Genomic DNA, 16,281 nt, shown 5'->3' on the forward strand with positions numbered 1-16,281 from the left:
GTCTGGACAAGCTTCACATTCACTCCAGATTTATTGCTCTCCTGCTCTTCAAAGCTTGTGAAGCAGGTTTCCATTCAGCTGCCCTCACCTGCCAGGATGGGGAGCAGTGCGTGGAAACTGAAAAGAGCTCATGAGCACCAGGTGAGCAGGCCTTTGCAACTGAAACCCAAGGTAGAAATGCTCGCTGTGTGTCTTACTTAGTTCAAAGCCGAAATGTTTCTGTCTAGGATGTCTGTTTGTATCTCAAGTCACAAAGAAGCCATTAGTACCAATAATGTGTCATTACGGGGGCGTCAGCAGAGACTCCACAGCTAAGGTTAATTTGAGATGCATAATTTAAAGCAGAAATAAAATCCCTCCATTTCACACTTTAATGACTCAATTCAAATCATTCCTCAAATTTGACACGGCAGCTCTTAAGAAGGGGACACTTGCATTTTTTCATTTTTTTCTTGTCCCTTTTTTTTTTTTCTGGCAAATTTTCAGTAAAATACTTATCTAGTGCAGAAGTAAAATACACAGATCTTCCATTTACAACCACTTTAACCTGTCTTCCCCCTCACATTTCTTTTCAGCAGTTTCATACTTCACACATTCACTCTGACACATTAGAATATGCATGATACAGGCCACTTCCGCAAGTTAAAAAAAACCAAACCCGTTCAGAGTTACAATTTCACTCATCATAACCCCAGGGATTTTGCCAAGAACAGCTGACAAACACTGTTTATCTTAAACATCCCACATCACTTAGGTAACAGCAGTACCCCCACAATTCTTTGTCCTTAGTATTTCTACTCTCAGCATCCTGCTAAAATACATTAAATACATAATCCTTGGTGTTCAAACTGAGGTAAAGACAGAAGGATGCTGTGGTTTCAACAAGTGCTTCAAGCTGGTCCAAGTCTCCCAAATCACCAATAATTTGTTCTGTCAGGCTACTTCCAGAGAACAGCTGATAAAACACAGAAACAATTAAGCAAAAACTCATCACAACACAATGAAGCAGCATAATAGTGAGATCATGCTGCTGAGGATGCAACACCTCTCTGTCAGACATCTCCTGCCTGTTGCTGTGGATTCTTCAATAAAGCTCATGTAATATTACAAAAACGAGTAGAAACATAGAATGATATTTGTCATCCGACACAACTCTATTTTGTTCTGGGCTTTCAAGAAATCACAGTTCAAGCACACAGACATTCTTTGGAGAGCTGCCCTCAATGCTAAAAATGGCAATGGAATTGCACAAGGCGGGGGGAGGGGAGGGAAGAAAATTCCAAGAAAACTTTGACTCATCCATTGTAATTCCTCAGGCTTTTGGAAGACAGAATGGAATGCCGTCAAGCTAAAATTGACAGAGCTATTTTCTGATCTCTAAGTGATGTCAATACTTCACAAATCCACAAGTGCTGGGAAAATTTTTCTCTGCAAAATTCTAAGAATGACTCTTAAAATTTGTTGGGATGTTGGGGGGGGGGAGGGGAACCCAGAGCTAAAAGAGGTACTTGAAATTAAACTCCTACGTAGATGTGTTTTTGAATACTGAGAGTATTAGGCTTCACAGCTTTTTGCTATCTGTGACTCAGACTTGCTGCCACAGGTGTCAAGTGATCAGGGACTTAGCTGGAGCTCTGCAGAAACCTGCTGCTTTGTGAATATTTTTTAAACTATATGTTAAAAAATTTACCCTCAAAGACAGACAAAAAGCAAGCTTTTCTATTCAGTACAGACCTGAATCTTTCCAGGCACCAGATTTTACTGTCCTGTCACCTTTCACCTAGAAAAGCAGATTTTTCCGGTTTTCTGTTGTTTAATTCTTAAGGTTTTCAGAACTACATCGTGTCCACCAGGGTTTTCAGAACAACACAATGTCAACCAAATCTAACAGGCAAAACAGCTTCAATAAAGTTCTGAGAATAACACATCTACTCTGGCACGCCAACACACTATTTTTAATTGAAGCTCATTAAAGATGTAATAGAAGAAAAATTATATTCACTTCCAGCACTGCTCCATCAATGCAGTGAGATAATCATGCTGCAGTACCATACATAAAGCAATATTTATGAGTAGTGGTTTAGGTAATTTAATGGAAAGGCAGAAAGCAATGATTCATTCCTTGTTCTATCTGTTGCTGAAAAATGACTTTTGCCAATTGCAGGGCCCAAGCAGGCACACAGAGAGATTGGTTTCAAATGTTAGTAAAACAGAGACCCGGAAAATGAAAAGAGACAAGTCAGTTGAAATACCAAACAAAAGGAAAAAAATCTGGATTACAGATGAGAATTACTTTACAGAGCAGCATACAAATGCAGGCCTCTGAAGTAATTTAAACCAAATGCAGATTGAGACTGAAGTCATTTAGTGAGTCAGCACAGCAATAGGACACTAAAATTACATGTGAGAAAAGTGCAATCCTTTTTGTATAGCACACTCTATTTTTATTCCAAATTTACCCAAAAACAAATTAATTGTATCCTTTGTGTTGTACCTTCTTCATTTTCTTTGGATTCAGCCTCTCCCTTCCAGAAAGAAACAAATTTCGTGCAGGCTGACTAGTTGTGTGCTCTGATGTCTAGGACTTGAATTTCCCTTTCACAAAAGTTTCATCTCCAGACCATGACCACATTAATAAACAATCATTGGCATGAACACTACTGACCCTCTTCCAAGTTATGATTACTTTCCTCTGAAAATACTTTTTTTTTTTTTTGAAATTAACGGTTAAAACCAAAGCTGCATCATTAAAGGTTCTGCCTCCCAGATTCTGCCATCCCAGAGGTTTCAATCACCTACAGCTTGGTACAGATGGGGACTTCAGTGCTAAATATGTCCCCCATCAGTCAAAGAAAGGTTTTGCTTTCCATCTGCCTCAAATATTTTTTAAAAACATAATGGTTTTTAAACTTAAAAGCAATCTTCATCTCATTCTTGCCTCATACTTTCAAAAAAATGTAATTCTGTGAAAGCGACAACAATTGCTTGTTCAATGGAGACTGCTACTCTCTGAAGTGCTTTCTCAGATAGATTTGTATGGACATATGTGGGAGAAATGAATACTCCAAAAATATCCACAATAGATAACAAGTAGCATCTAGAAACAACAAAAAGAAACAAAACAAAACAAAACAAAAAAAAAAAAAAAAAAAAAAAGAAAAAAAAAAAAAAAGAAAGTACTCCAAATGCAGCCGAAATTGGAATGAATGCCTACAGTAGCAACAGCACAGGAAGAGCAAAATGTTATTGTACATTACTGGCGTGCAGCCCACAATTACAAAAATACTGCAGTATTCCACAGTAAAAGCGTAAAATATTATCATTTCAAACAAGCAGCTGCAGCACCCTGCTCACAGCAGCCACGCTGCAGAGAGCCAGGGGAGGAGAAGGCTACCAAAGGACTCCCTACTGCAGAGGGAGGTGGGCCACAGGGTTGGTGAACCCTTGGGACGCCTTCTTCTGACACCCACGGCTCCATCAGGGCACAAAGAACCACTGCTCAGCAGCAAAATGCTCCCACATGGGCTCCAGCTGCTGAGCCCTCCAGCAGAAGGGAATCATGATGCTCACTCGCACTCTCCCTCTTGCTGTAGTGTGCCTTCTGCCAAATCTTCATTTTCACATTATCTTGGATTCAATAAAATCCCCCCCATCCCAGCTCCCCTGCACTAATGCCTGTGGTACCCAGCCCCCTCTAACAGCCAGCCAACAGGTTTTAACAGTGGCCTAGCCAGGGGCTCCTAGAGCAGAGGTAGCAAACAGTGCCGTTATGATGGCTACCGTTCGTCTCCCCAGACAGTGAGCAGCTCCACTACAGGTCAGCAAAAGGGGAGACAACACACAGGAGCTTATCAACAACACTTGTGTTGACTGCTGTACCCAGGGATGGCCAGCACAGAGAGCAGTCCCACTACAGCAAATAAAAAACCCCAAAAAGCAACAGCTAAGTCCGTCTGCTCACTTGCATGCACTGCACACTAATGAATAGCCCTAAGCAGGAATAACACCTAGCACGTTTGGGTTCTGCATGGATCATAAAAAAAGACCATCTGAGAAGCCACATGTTATCTGCAAACTTAATGCACTTGCAGAACAAGCAATCAGAGGAAAAGCAAAGCAGAAACCCAAACTAATGGACTACCCCAGTTTCAGCTGAGATGGAGTTAATTTTCTTCCTAGAGCTTGTAAGTTTTGTGGGTTTTGGATTTAGCATGAGAATAACATTAATAACACACTCATGTTTTAGCTGCTCAGTAGTCAAGGACTTTCCATTTTCCCATGCTCTGCCAGCAAGGAGGTACACAAGAAGCTGGGAGGGGGCATGACCAGGACATCTGGCCCTTACTGGCCAAAGGGATATTCCATACAACAGAGCATCCTGCTCAGTCTGTCAGCTGGGGGAGTTGTCCAGGTGGGGCTGATGGCTGCTCGGGGACAGGCTGGGTATCAGTCAGCAGGTGGTGAGCAAGTGTGCTGTGTATCACTTGTCTTTCTCACATTTTATTTCTCTTTCTTCTCTGGTTGCCTCCCTTTTCATTATATCATCATCATCATCATAATTACCACTAATTTTGTTATTATTGTTGCTGTTGTTATGTAATTAAACTGTTCTTATCTCACTGCATGGGTTTTATCTACTTTTTTCCCAATTCTCTTACCCATCCCACTGTGGGGGTACAGGGAGTGCAGGGAGTGAGTGGCTGCATAGTACTTGGTTGTCATCTGGGGTCAAGCCATGACAGTCATGCTTCCTACACAGCCTGCAAATAGTACAGATTCTCCAGACAAAACTGCAACTCAAACTACAGCTACCAATGCTGCCTCAGGTATTTGGCCTCTCCCCACTGTTCAACAAGCCTGAAGTTAAGTTTGAAATACACAAACACTGTTGGGGCACCTTTTAGAGATATTCAAATCAGGATGAAAACTCTTTCTCATGCAGCCAGCCTCAGGTATGATGTTTTCAGGAGGGAGCAAATTAACTGCCATACCTCCCAGTTCACCTGCACTTCTCATCTTTCCCACACCAGATTTTCTTTGCCAAATACAAAGGAGACTGTAGTGTACATATGTGCAATATATATGCAATAAACTGCAGTAATGTATGCACTAGATTGAAATATTGCATTTTTGTATCCTCATAAGCAATTCTTTGGATGAAGGATTCAAAGTCCCACAGAGAGTACTGCAAATACACATTAAGTCTCTAGGTGCTGGATTTGACTCTGACGTATATAACAGATGTGTAAAGTAACACATAACCAGATGCTTCTCTAGTGCATGCACAGCTAGAGATTGAAAAGCCCTAAAATGTTGTGTCCAAGGGCAAAAGAAAAGGGAGAGGATAAAAACAGAACCACATGTCTAGCAAGAAAATAAAAATTTCTTGTATGGGCCGTATGGATTTCTTGTCTAGAATGCTGAAATTTTTCATGTCTGTAATTCAGCTATGGTATCTCAAGAGAGGACTTTTCAGGAGGTGGTAGTCCAGGCACTGTGACCTGATTTGCTCCATGCCATGATAAACCATTTCTTGATGTCTTTGAAATTTCAGGATCCTACTTCCAAAGCCTCCACTGTGATTTCAAAGACCTCCATCTAGAAGAGCGGTCTAACTCCTTAGAAGAAAAAAAAATTCTCTGAAAAAAAGCATATGGCTGTATAACAGTCACCACCACAGAGGCCTTTCTCCTTTCCCTGAGTTGGTGTGTCCTGGCTACAGTGGCTAGAAGAAAACAGCTGCTGTGCTTTTGCAATAACCTTCTAAGGCAGAGGAGAATGGTGAGTGAGAAGAAGTCAAAAATTTGTTTAAAAGCCTCAGTTTAAAATTTCTGACTACTCCCATTTCATGAAGTAACTTATAACCACTCTGTGCTAGAAACTGTGTGAACCACTGACTTCAGATCTGGATCCTGCCTTTTGTAAAGCTGCTGGTGGGCTTGGATCCAAGGCTTTGGTTCAAGCTCTTATGTACTCCATACTGAAATTACTTATACTATACGTCCTTCATAATAAATAGCCTCACGGTGAGGAAGGACAGTATTGGCACAGTTCATTTTTACATCACTCTTTTGAAAGTTTAGGGAAAGCACTGGAAACGTTACAGCTTTTGAATATTTTGCCTTATGTGATTTACAAGCAGCATAGTGAATGGCTGTGCAAGCTTCACCCATTTTCCTGGGACATGCAGTGTGACAGTGTGAGTCCCAGGCAGTGCCCACCAGAGCTGAGCAGAAGGGGCATGGTGGCACTGGCATGGCCACGTCTTGCCACAGTGCTGCCCTGCACTGTGCCACTGTGCCACTCTCCTGCCTCCCTCCAGTGAAGGTCTCTGTTCTCTGTCCCCACCACCTCCTCTTTACAAAGGCTCACACACACATACTGAAACAAAAGAATAATTCCATTATGTGCCTGGCAGCCTGTGCACTTTCCTTCTGATTCACAATAGCGGCACCCCATTGAAAAGATCCATATACAGGGGGTGGGGAAAAAAAATCTTAAGTCTCTAGCAAGCACACATATTATCAAAGCCTCATTTCCACTTAACACAAGTTGCTTTGGGATCTAATGCAGCTTATTTGAGGGGAAAATACAAACAAACAAAGTCTTCTTCCATTAGCCCGGGCAGGGGGCAGGGAAATCAAACCAGTTCCATCTTTGTTGAAGTGCTCCACAAAACTAATGGTTCAGGAGAGCTGAGGAGCATGGTCAGGGGACAATTTGTGACTGGTCACTGCCATCTGAACATGGCATGCTGACAGCTGAACGAAGAGCAAAACAAAAAAGGCATGTGTTTAATCTGGGCAGGCTCGGTCCCCTGTGTTCACTCCCAGTGAAAAACACAAAGCAGGAGAGAGTCAGTTTCACTGCCTGCTCAGCTCAGCACCACATAACTCCCTGGCATATACCGCAGGACCTACTCCACGCACACAAATGGGGACATTATTTCTTCACATGCTGAAAAAAATAAGAAAGGAGAAGGATAGCAGTACAATTTAATATATCCTAAAATGGATCTTTTGGCACCAAAGAGGTTCCCTCCAATACTGACAATGAGCTCCTGCACTCTGATACAAAGAAAGCTAAAAACAACCTCAACGATTTTCTGAGTGTAACATAGAGCTGATGAAATGATTTTGAAGGCCACACAGATGCTACAAAACACCTCTTCCTGAACTTCAACATGCGCTTCCTCAGAGAGGAACAAGAAGGCAATTGTGAAAGGAAAATCATTCGCCTTATCCTGGCCTGACATCAATGAAAAGAAGGCAGCAATAAAAGCATTTTGATTTATGCTCCACAGAACCAAGAAGGAATGCTTGCCTCCAAGAGAGTGGGATAGACAGAAAGCAAAAGTGGGCTGAGGGTGATCACACAATGCAGCACTTCTCCCTCATTGGTTTGGCCAAGACTGTCACCTGCACCTGAAACAGGGCTTGCCCCAGAGAGCAAGGCATTTCCCAACCTCAGCCTTCCAACAGGTTTGCATTAATATCTCATTTCAAACTACAAAAATTGCCTCAGAATCCTGCTGAAAGAGTTCTGTATTGCTGTTTGGGCTCACAGTCCCTAGTGCAAGACCTGCACGTAAAAAGGAGTTGGCTACACTGATTTGAAAAACTTTTGTCCTGTTCAGAAAAATCAGTACAAATACCTACAGGACCACTCTAATACACTACAATCTCCCAAGCAAGGGCCCCTGTCCACTGACTAGAAAGGAAATATTTAGCTCCCTGCAGTGGGCCTGTTGATTTCAAAAGGAACTTAATAGCTCTGTTCCTACAGAGCAAATACAGAGCAATCACCAGGGTTCGGCTATGCTCTCCTCTCTTCTGAAATCTGGTAAGCAATATGTGTCTGCAAATGCCACTTGCCAAAAGGTTTTGATTCTCTGCACATTTGTGCGAACGTATACCCTGCTTCTTCCAGGTTATATGTGTCTTTTTGATTCTGCAGATTCCTTACAGTTGCAGTTTTGTCTCTTTCAGCACAATTGTAGGGCAGAATAAATAACTTAAAATTTTTATTTAAGGAAGATGCTGGTGTTTTTAGTGTTCATTTATGCAACATTTTCATTGGTTAAAAGTTTTACAACTGTAGTATTTTCTCCTTACTAGATTCAGGTTTGATTATTTTTAATGAGAAATTAAAGCAAAACAAACAAAAAAGAAGACTAAAGGGAAAAGGTGAGCTTCTCCTTGTGCCTTGTCATTGTCTTTATTTAAAAAAAATTAACTCTGACAATACAATTCAGCCTCAGTCAGGGAACTTTTAGTTCAGTTGCTATTCAAATATCCAAGCGCAATTTGCAACTCTAGTTATGAAAGTGGACACTATTTTCTTTATACATTTAACTCTATTTGTTCAAAGGCACACTGATGAAGCAATTAAGGCAGATATATTGTTAAAGCTGTTGTAGAATTCACAGGCTTTGCTAAGAAGTTTGGTATTTCAATGAGGTGTTTAAACATAAAAATGAGAACTATGTATTTAATATAAAAATATCACTTAAGAATGCTGCAAAATCTGATTACTCCTGACACTATCACCAACAGTAAGAGATTAGTATATGCATTTTTCTGGCTCTGTGTTGTATGTTCTTCAACAGCCTTCTTCAATAGCTCCCATATGATATAGATTCCAAACTAGGAAATATTTAGGCTCATGCCTAACTTTCAGGGAGAATAGTCTCACTGATTTAAACAGGGTTTAACACTTATAAATATCAGAATGATTACCAGTTTGTGGGACTGGAACTCATGGGACCCATTTTCAAGAAGTGCAATATGTATTTTTACTGCTGTTTCTGGGTTTGCCCTTACAGTTCTCTCCCTCCCTCTCCTGCCTGTTTTTACTGCCTTCAACAACAATATCATGACACTCCAAGGTAAATAATGATTAATTTAATTACAAACTAATTGCAACTTATGACAAGACCCTCCAATCACTTACCTCAAATCATGAGTGTTTCAAGATGCAATTGTTAATCTCCTTTTCTCCCCCCTCTCACAGGAGATGCTGCAGACTTTTTTTCTGGTATTTTGCATTAAAACTCTGTCCCTGTGCTCCAGAATCTTAAAACAAAAACAAAAAAAAAGAAACACTCAGAATGAAAATGTCATTTCAAGCAATTGGTGGGTGGCTCAGGGGAAATCCCTGACCTTTTTTGAATGTATGTTTCATTAACTAAAGCAAGTGTGGTAACTTCCTCCAGCAGCAGCTCTTCTGTGAGCTGTACTTAAAAAAAAAATTAAAAAGACCCAAGTGAACAAAAAAAAAAAACCACTGGTTTTGACCACTCAAAAACCTGGCATTGTAAAACCCCATAAGATAGCACACTACAAAGTATTCGTTTAATGCACAATCCAGGATATATCAGACTCCGCAAATTTATGACGGCAAAAATGGAAGAAAACCCAGAACACAAACCAGAAGAAAAATCATTATGTAAACTATTAAACTGCTACATAGTTTTATTCCTGCTCTCACTGCTATTATCACTAATAAAACATATACAGCCCTCTCCCTCAGTCTTCACTGAGTTCCTGTAGTATTTCTGTAGTAGCAGCGTGGGGGAAGTAGTAGCCGTGCTGGAGAAGCAATGCAGCATTAGCACTACAAAACCCAGCCCAGCTGTCGAGGGAGAAAGGAAGGGAGGAGGAGCGACAAAGTACATGCGTTAAGAGTAACTGGCAGGTCTCTAATACAATCAATTTTGACATTCTCTACCATCACCAAAAAAGGTCTGAAGGGTTTTGACTTTTCAGCGAGTGCTGCTACCAAGAACAGTTTCTCACCGCCCCCTGTTTCACCCTCCTCCCTCTCCTGTACCTGCAGCAAGGCTTGGCCAAGGGCCAGCTGAGTACGTAAGACTCCAAACCAGGCTCTGTCAGCAGGAAAACACTGCCAGCCAGTGCAGAGTTCACGTTCCCTCTGAGAGCGTGGTCTTGCATTTGCATGGCCTCTCTGGATTACAAGCATCCCAGCTATTTCTCCATGAACAATTTTTAGGACCAACAACCACATTCATTTTTGCTCTGTAAAAAGCCTGAAAGAAACTGTTCCCAGGGTTACACCTGTGGCTACCCCCACTGAAGCCAACAAATTTACACAACATGACGAGAGGATTTGACCTTGTGTGCATGTAAACCAGAACACTTTGATTTTCTTCCTTGGCTAGAACAGACAGGTCTGAATAATTATCCCCTTGCTTTTAATTAAGAAATGAAGACAATATTCACAGCCTTCTGTGGCTTTATATACCTCAAAAAAGACAACTTTTCCAAAAGTGGTCAAAAATTTAAAAAATACAGCTTTCTACACCAGAGTGTATTCCCACACACACCCTAGAGGAAAACAACCCAAAACTTGAAGCAGACCACAAGACACAAATAAGGAGGACCTTGACACCTGTACAAAGGCTGTGCCTATGTCACCACTCCCCAGTAGTAGGAAATACTCTGCTTAAATTAGCCTGGACCCCTACTCCACCATGCTTATTTTTGCTGACGTGGTGCTGCCTCTTCCTTCAAGGAGCCTGCACCAGTCAACACCAGTCAAGACTGCAAGAGCCAAGCCTACCACTTGCAGGAAGCGGACAAAGCCCTCTGAATCTGTGACACACGTCCAGAGAAGGCTGCAAGTTCACAGTGAAATGACGACAGTCTGTCCATGACTCATGCCACCTAGAAACCATTCTTACTTTAAGAAAAAGTGTTAAAGGGATTATCTTACAGAGCGTCACCCTGCCAAATCAAGTCGGTTCTGCCTCTCATTTTTTTCCTGAGCTCAAATACAAGGTGGCCCAATGATGAAAATCAGCATAAAATCCTCCTGTTCTCACTTTACATACTTACATTTTTAATGCTCTGTTTAAAGAGTCAAATAAAACTGTTTGATGGACAGATTCCCAGCTATCCTCTAGGCTTTTCTGCATGACCTATGGGCAAATGCTATGTGACACTTCCTGAAAGGCTGAAATAGCTCTGAATGACACTTGAGCTTCTATAATACAACTACGGCATGAGCATTTGGCTCCTAATGCACACTGTCACTTAACCCAGAATTTCCCCTGCCCCTACAACAAAAATAAGAGTTATTCCCCCATCTCAGAGGACTGATGCAAGGAACACAACACCCATGCTGATTTAGTGGACAATCTGGAAACAAGGAGAAAGTTATATGAAGTTATACATCTCTTAACTCAGGATGAAACTTCACATACCCAGAAAAAGACCCTGCAAATCAAAATAAGGAGTGAGTCATAAGCCTGCCCCTCTGAAACCATTTTGCTGGATAGTCATTTCACTAGTACAACTTTCTTCTCCAGGGTGCTCCCAGCAAGCGTGGGGGACACTGAATGGATTCACTGTATTCACACAACAGCTTTACAGCTGCTGAAAAAAGGCCTATTGTCAGCCTGCATTTTACTGTCTTGAGTAGCATAGATAAAGTTGCTGTACAGCTTCCATTACCCATCTGATCCTTACAGAAACAGGAGCAACAAATCAGGGTTGTCAAAAGAAAATAGATTTAACTGTGATGGAGGAAATAGTCTGGTTTTCAAAAAAAATCTAGAAGTAACAATTTATATATCAGAGAATAAAACATTAAAAATTCAGCATAACAAAAATACTTTAAACTAATTCTGGCTTCTTTTTTTTTTTTTTTTTTTTTTTTTTTTTTGTTACAATGTATCTGTGAGCCAGATTCAAATTTCACCATCAGAAAGGAGCATGAGGCCTGCCGTACATATATGCACTTCCTGCAGTCATGAGGTGCACATGGCTTGCACCTCCATGCGTTTATAGTATTTTCTCAGTAACTGAAATAGTATCAAAACGAACAGTGAACTCTTAAAACAGAATTGTTGGGTCACACTTTACAAAGACTCACTCAACAGCCAGATAATCCTGGACTTCGCAAAACATGTGAGTAGATCTGACAGCCCCTTTCTAAACATCTTGATTTTTCTCGTAGTGCCTGTGGAGTCAGGGAAAAAGGACAATCCTGAATTACGCACATTCCTCCCAGCATTCAACTACTCCACTCTCCCCCTTCTGGAGAAATGAATGCAGCTTCAAACAAATTAAAGGAATATCTTGTCAGCTCCTTCACTCTTCCCGGTGCAATAAATGAGGCGGTGCTTGGCTTCTCTAGCTCCCAGCAGAGGCAGGTCTGAAGTGCAAATCCTCCTTCCCCCTCCCATACACACAGCATTAACCCTGCCTGCTACAAAGATGCCGAGTTCAGCCAGGGCTATCCAACAGTCTATCCCAGCTGCAGCACGTGCTACTAGTAACCCCCAGGAATTAAATGATGGTTGATCAGCACACATCTCCTCAAAACACAGCAGTTCCCTCAAAAGCTACGAGATTGGACAAAAGTTACAGGATCGATTTCTCTGCCTTCTGGCTTCAGAACCACAGGAACACGCCAGGTGCTCTGCTGCTCTGCACTCAAAGGCAGAAATATTTTGCTTTTTAGTGAGAGCTGAGGCACTACCCCTCGCTTTGCCAGCTTGGGACTTTAAGAAAATACCAAGAGAGTAGCAGCCTGATAAAATACCAGCAGTAGGATGCCTATTTTCCCCCAGTCTTCCTTCATTTCACAGTGGGGCCTCTCTCAAAAGGTCGATGGAGCTGAATGGACTGACATGATTTTCCATTCTAGGTAAACTGCATGTACGCTATGTTAGCATGACTTGACTATAATCAAAACTGATGAAAAACCACAGCAATGGAAACAAAGACTCAAGTAAAGAGAGAAATTAAACCTCAAGACAAGCTACAAAGACTCCTCTCTTATTTCTGGATTTCAGCAGGCTTACCTACCTCCAAGCCTGGGGGGCAGAGAGGACTGCCAGCCTCCCTTGCCATCCCCAGGGCAAGCAGTTCTGGGGTGACCCTGGGCAAAAGTAGTACTACTGCACGTGACAGGACAGAGCCAAGGCCAGTTGAGAACAGTGAATTGCTAAAATGTGATCTCATTTTGGAATGAGCTATGAGGGATGAAGAAATGACAGCACCAGGCTCTCTGCACACCTCTCGCCATGGGGACAGGATCTCTTCCCCCCAGATCTCACAGGAATGGATCTACTGTTCTCTCTTGCCTCTCAAGGGTCTGGCAGGCTCAGGCACACGTTCCTATGTGCTATTTACTCCTTTTCTTGCCTTCTGCTCATAAACATACACACACCATGAACTCCTCTCTTTTCTTAACAGCCAAAATGACTTTATTGCATGATTTTTGGACTAGAACTACCAGCCCACGCTCACTGCCCCCATGCCTTGATGCCACCTGTTTATCATTACAAGGTGACACAGAGCCATGATCTCCCTCGCTTACCCTGAGGCGTGTCATGTCTTTCCAAGTCATAAAGCCCCAGTCCCATCAGGTGCTGACCTCAGGCTCTCCCTGGCACCCTAAGTGCCTCCTTTATCCCAGCATGAAGGTCTGAGAGAGACAGACTGCATTACAAGTCAGTGGCTTCATCCCTTGGCAGCGACCCTGCCATATGAATGCCTGTGCTCAGAGGCACAGCCCTCCGTGGCTCACGACCTCTGAAAACAAGGAATGCCAGTGGATGCAGAGCTGAATACCCTCCACCCACTCTTTCACTGGCCAAGCTGCTCTGAACAGTAACATACATCCTCCTGTAAAAGTTCAGCATGTTGCCCACAAAAAGCAGCAGGCAGGCGTGCCTCTGCTGAAGAGCATGTATAGTTTAGAAAGAGATATTAAGAAAATGAAATATGGTGTGATATTTAGTGTGCAGATACATTCTGGGTCCTTCAAAGGAAGGGCTCTAGAAAAACAATAGAAATTCCATGTTGCTTGGAACAGATGGGCCTCGTATTTTTTTCCTATTGCCTTCTGCTTTACTTACTCATCTCACCTACCTTCTAGCTATATGAGGTTGTTTTTTGGGATCTAGTTGCTTGCTGCTATATAGAAAGATCTGAACAATCAACATTCTTTATACAATCATGTATCTCCAGTGACAGAGAGTACAGGAGACATTCAAGACATTAGAGAAGAAACCTGTGATGACCTTTGTTGCAGGAAACTTTGGAGGCCTTACCATAAGCTGTTTTTAGAATAGAAATTTGACTAAGCCACAACCAGCTCAGTACCACTGTGGTTTGGTCTTACTTTTTGAGACTAGCAGGACTGTGCCAGCAGCTAAAATCTGCCAGGCAGAAAAAGAAATGTTGTCACCTGCCTGAATTCAGTGAGTTGGTTGGCTACAAAGATTGGTTGGTTTTTTTGTAGTCAAACCTACTCTTTTAATCAAGAAGAGACAGGAAACTGAGAAAGACAATGCTTTTCTGTAAATCTACTTCCAAACTTGTCGTTTGTAAAAAAAACCCCGAAACACTGTATCCTGTCACCTCTACTTCTTCCTTTCCTTCAGCACAAGCCATAGCATGAGCATTTCAGCAAATACTAGGTCTGGTTGTATGCTCCCTGGGCTGCCAACTGTCAGATCCAGAAAGCAGGACTGTCACATCTGCCAGACCGGCTCTCACACTTACTGTTTCAGATAACATCATGTCTTTTTCCAAGTCATGCTAGCAATAATATGACATTACACATCCCCTTCCCTGCCCTCAGGACACAGACCAAAAAGAGGCTGTACACCTTTAAATAAAGCATGCCCAGCCAGTGTCTTTGGATGGCTGAGAGCCCCAGCTGAGTGCAGTGTCGGTCTGAGCCCCCTCCGTGACTGAAGGTTACAAGCACTGTCCCCACGTGAGCACATGCTCACATCAGCAGGTCAAGTACCAGCCACTAGACACGGGTCATTACTGGTTAAGCATCTAATGTGCACTTGGCATCGTATAAGCTTCTTAAAGAAGATACGATCCTTTCAGTAGAAGATTTCTTCTTTCTAACTTCTCCAAACAGCCTTCCTTCTCAGAAACCTACTCACATCAACCTTCCCCTTTCAGTAATAATTACAAAGAAAAGGGAAGAGAGAACAAAAAGAAAGAAAAATTATTAAATTTGTTTCACTAACTGGCACAACTATACACAATCACATCACTGAAATATGCCTTTCTTTCCATGCCTTCATCCTACTACATCCCTATAGGGCAAAGCTACCTTCTGCTTTTGCTAGATCAGGAATGCAGCTTTTAAACCAAGTCTCCAGGTAATCTATCCCGCCTGGGCTTTCAGTTGTATTGTGGGGTGGTCCTGCAGCACAGGAACAAATCCCTCTTGGCAGGAATTAACTAGAAGCATTGTGTTCCCCAGCCAGCAGCACCAGAGAGCTGAGAAGTAAAAGCAGCCCCAAAACATGCCTGGTGAAACCTCAGCAGTTTTCACAGATACTCTCTCCAGTCGGTCCACACTACTTTTTAATGTAGGTATAATAATAAAAATCAAATATTCTGCTGTCGCTCATCTTTATGCCACCAAATTAAAAGATGTTATTATTATATTCTATTCTAATATTGCAACAGTGTAATACTGACAAGCAGCAAGAGCATCTTGAAACGAACAATGTAAAGAATAGATCAAAGTAGTTTCAGCTACAATAACTAACCTAATTTCTGTAGTTTTACAATGAGCTCTTCTACTCTTTAAATTATCTTCTCTTTGTCCTGCACCAAAATAGTAAGAAAACAGCTGCAGAAGGGAAGAAGTAAAACAAAGTGAAAATTTTCATCTTTCATCAAAATAGTAAAGAATTATTAGAGATGGGAAAAAATAAAACGAACTGGATAAAAAGATCAAAAAAGTACTACCTTTAAGCCCCATGAAAGATAATACTACCACCATTAAATCCCTGAAATAATAAACATTGGGCATAATAATAAAAATTTAGGCATTAGTTGTAAAAATTGCCAGCAGAAAATTTTAGGCAGTAGTGCTTTCTTAATACATTGTCATCTGAGCTTATGGCAAATGTCCTCTGGTTTTTGTCCTCACAGTGGATCTTTTGTTCTCTTTGAAAATGTCATTAAATAGACCCTCAAAATTTTTACACTTACCATAACTAATTCAATTAATAAAACGGTCATCACATCTTTTTTCAGAGCACGAAAAGCTAAGAATTCTATGACATGATGTCTAGCTTTACTTTTGCCACCCATTAAAAAGTACCTGCTGAGTATGTGGAGGTTTTCAGGCTGGTGGCTAAAAGCCACCTGTACACAATCCCCCATACTTGTTTCTTTTCCTCATCAGCTGTTTGTCCCTAGCAGTAGCAAGAGCATAACACACTAGAGTTTCACTGGAAGCTGCTAAGAAATACCTTGTGATAGAAACTTC

At 41.7% G+C, this 16,281-nt stretch overlaps 1 protein-coding gene across 8 annotated transcripts in view; it reads right to left on the reverse strand.

Annotated features, from left to right (window-relative positions):
• ATXN1 (ataxin 1) overlaps positions 1-16,281 on the reverse strand; it is a 217,477-nt gene that overhangs the window by 148,991 nt on the left and 52,205 nt on the right. For all 8 annotated transcript variants that reach the window (XM_041413205.1, XM_041413210.1, XM_041413202.1 and 5 more), the window contains one exon: positions 8,953-9,074. The gene's annotated coding sequence lies outside the window, so the exon portion shown is untranslated. The remainder of the gene's footprint in view (positions 1-8,952; positions 9,075-16,281) is intronic.

This window comes from Onychostruthus taczanowskii, unplaced genomic scaffold (assembly GCF_017590055.1).
Source record: "Onychostruthus taczanowskii isolate IOZ18803 unplaced genomic scaffold, ASM1759005v1 scaffold40, whole genome shotgun sequence".
Taxonomy (NCBI): domain Eukaryota; kingdom Metazoa; phylum Chordata; class Aves; order Passeriformes; family Passeridae; genus Onychostruthus; species Onychostruthus taczanowskii.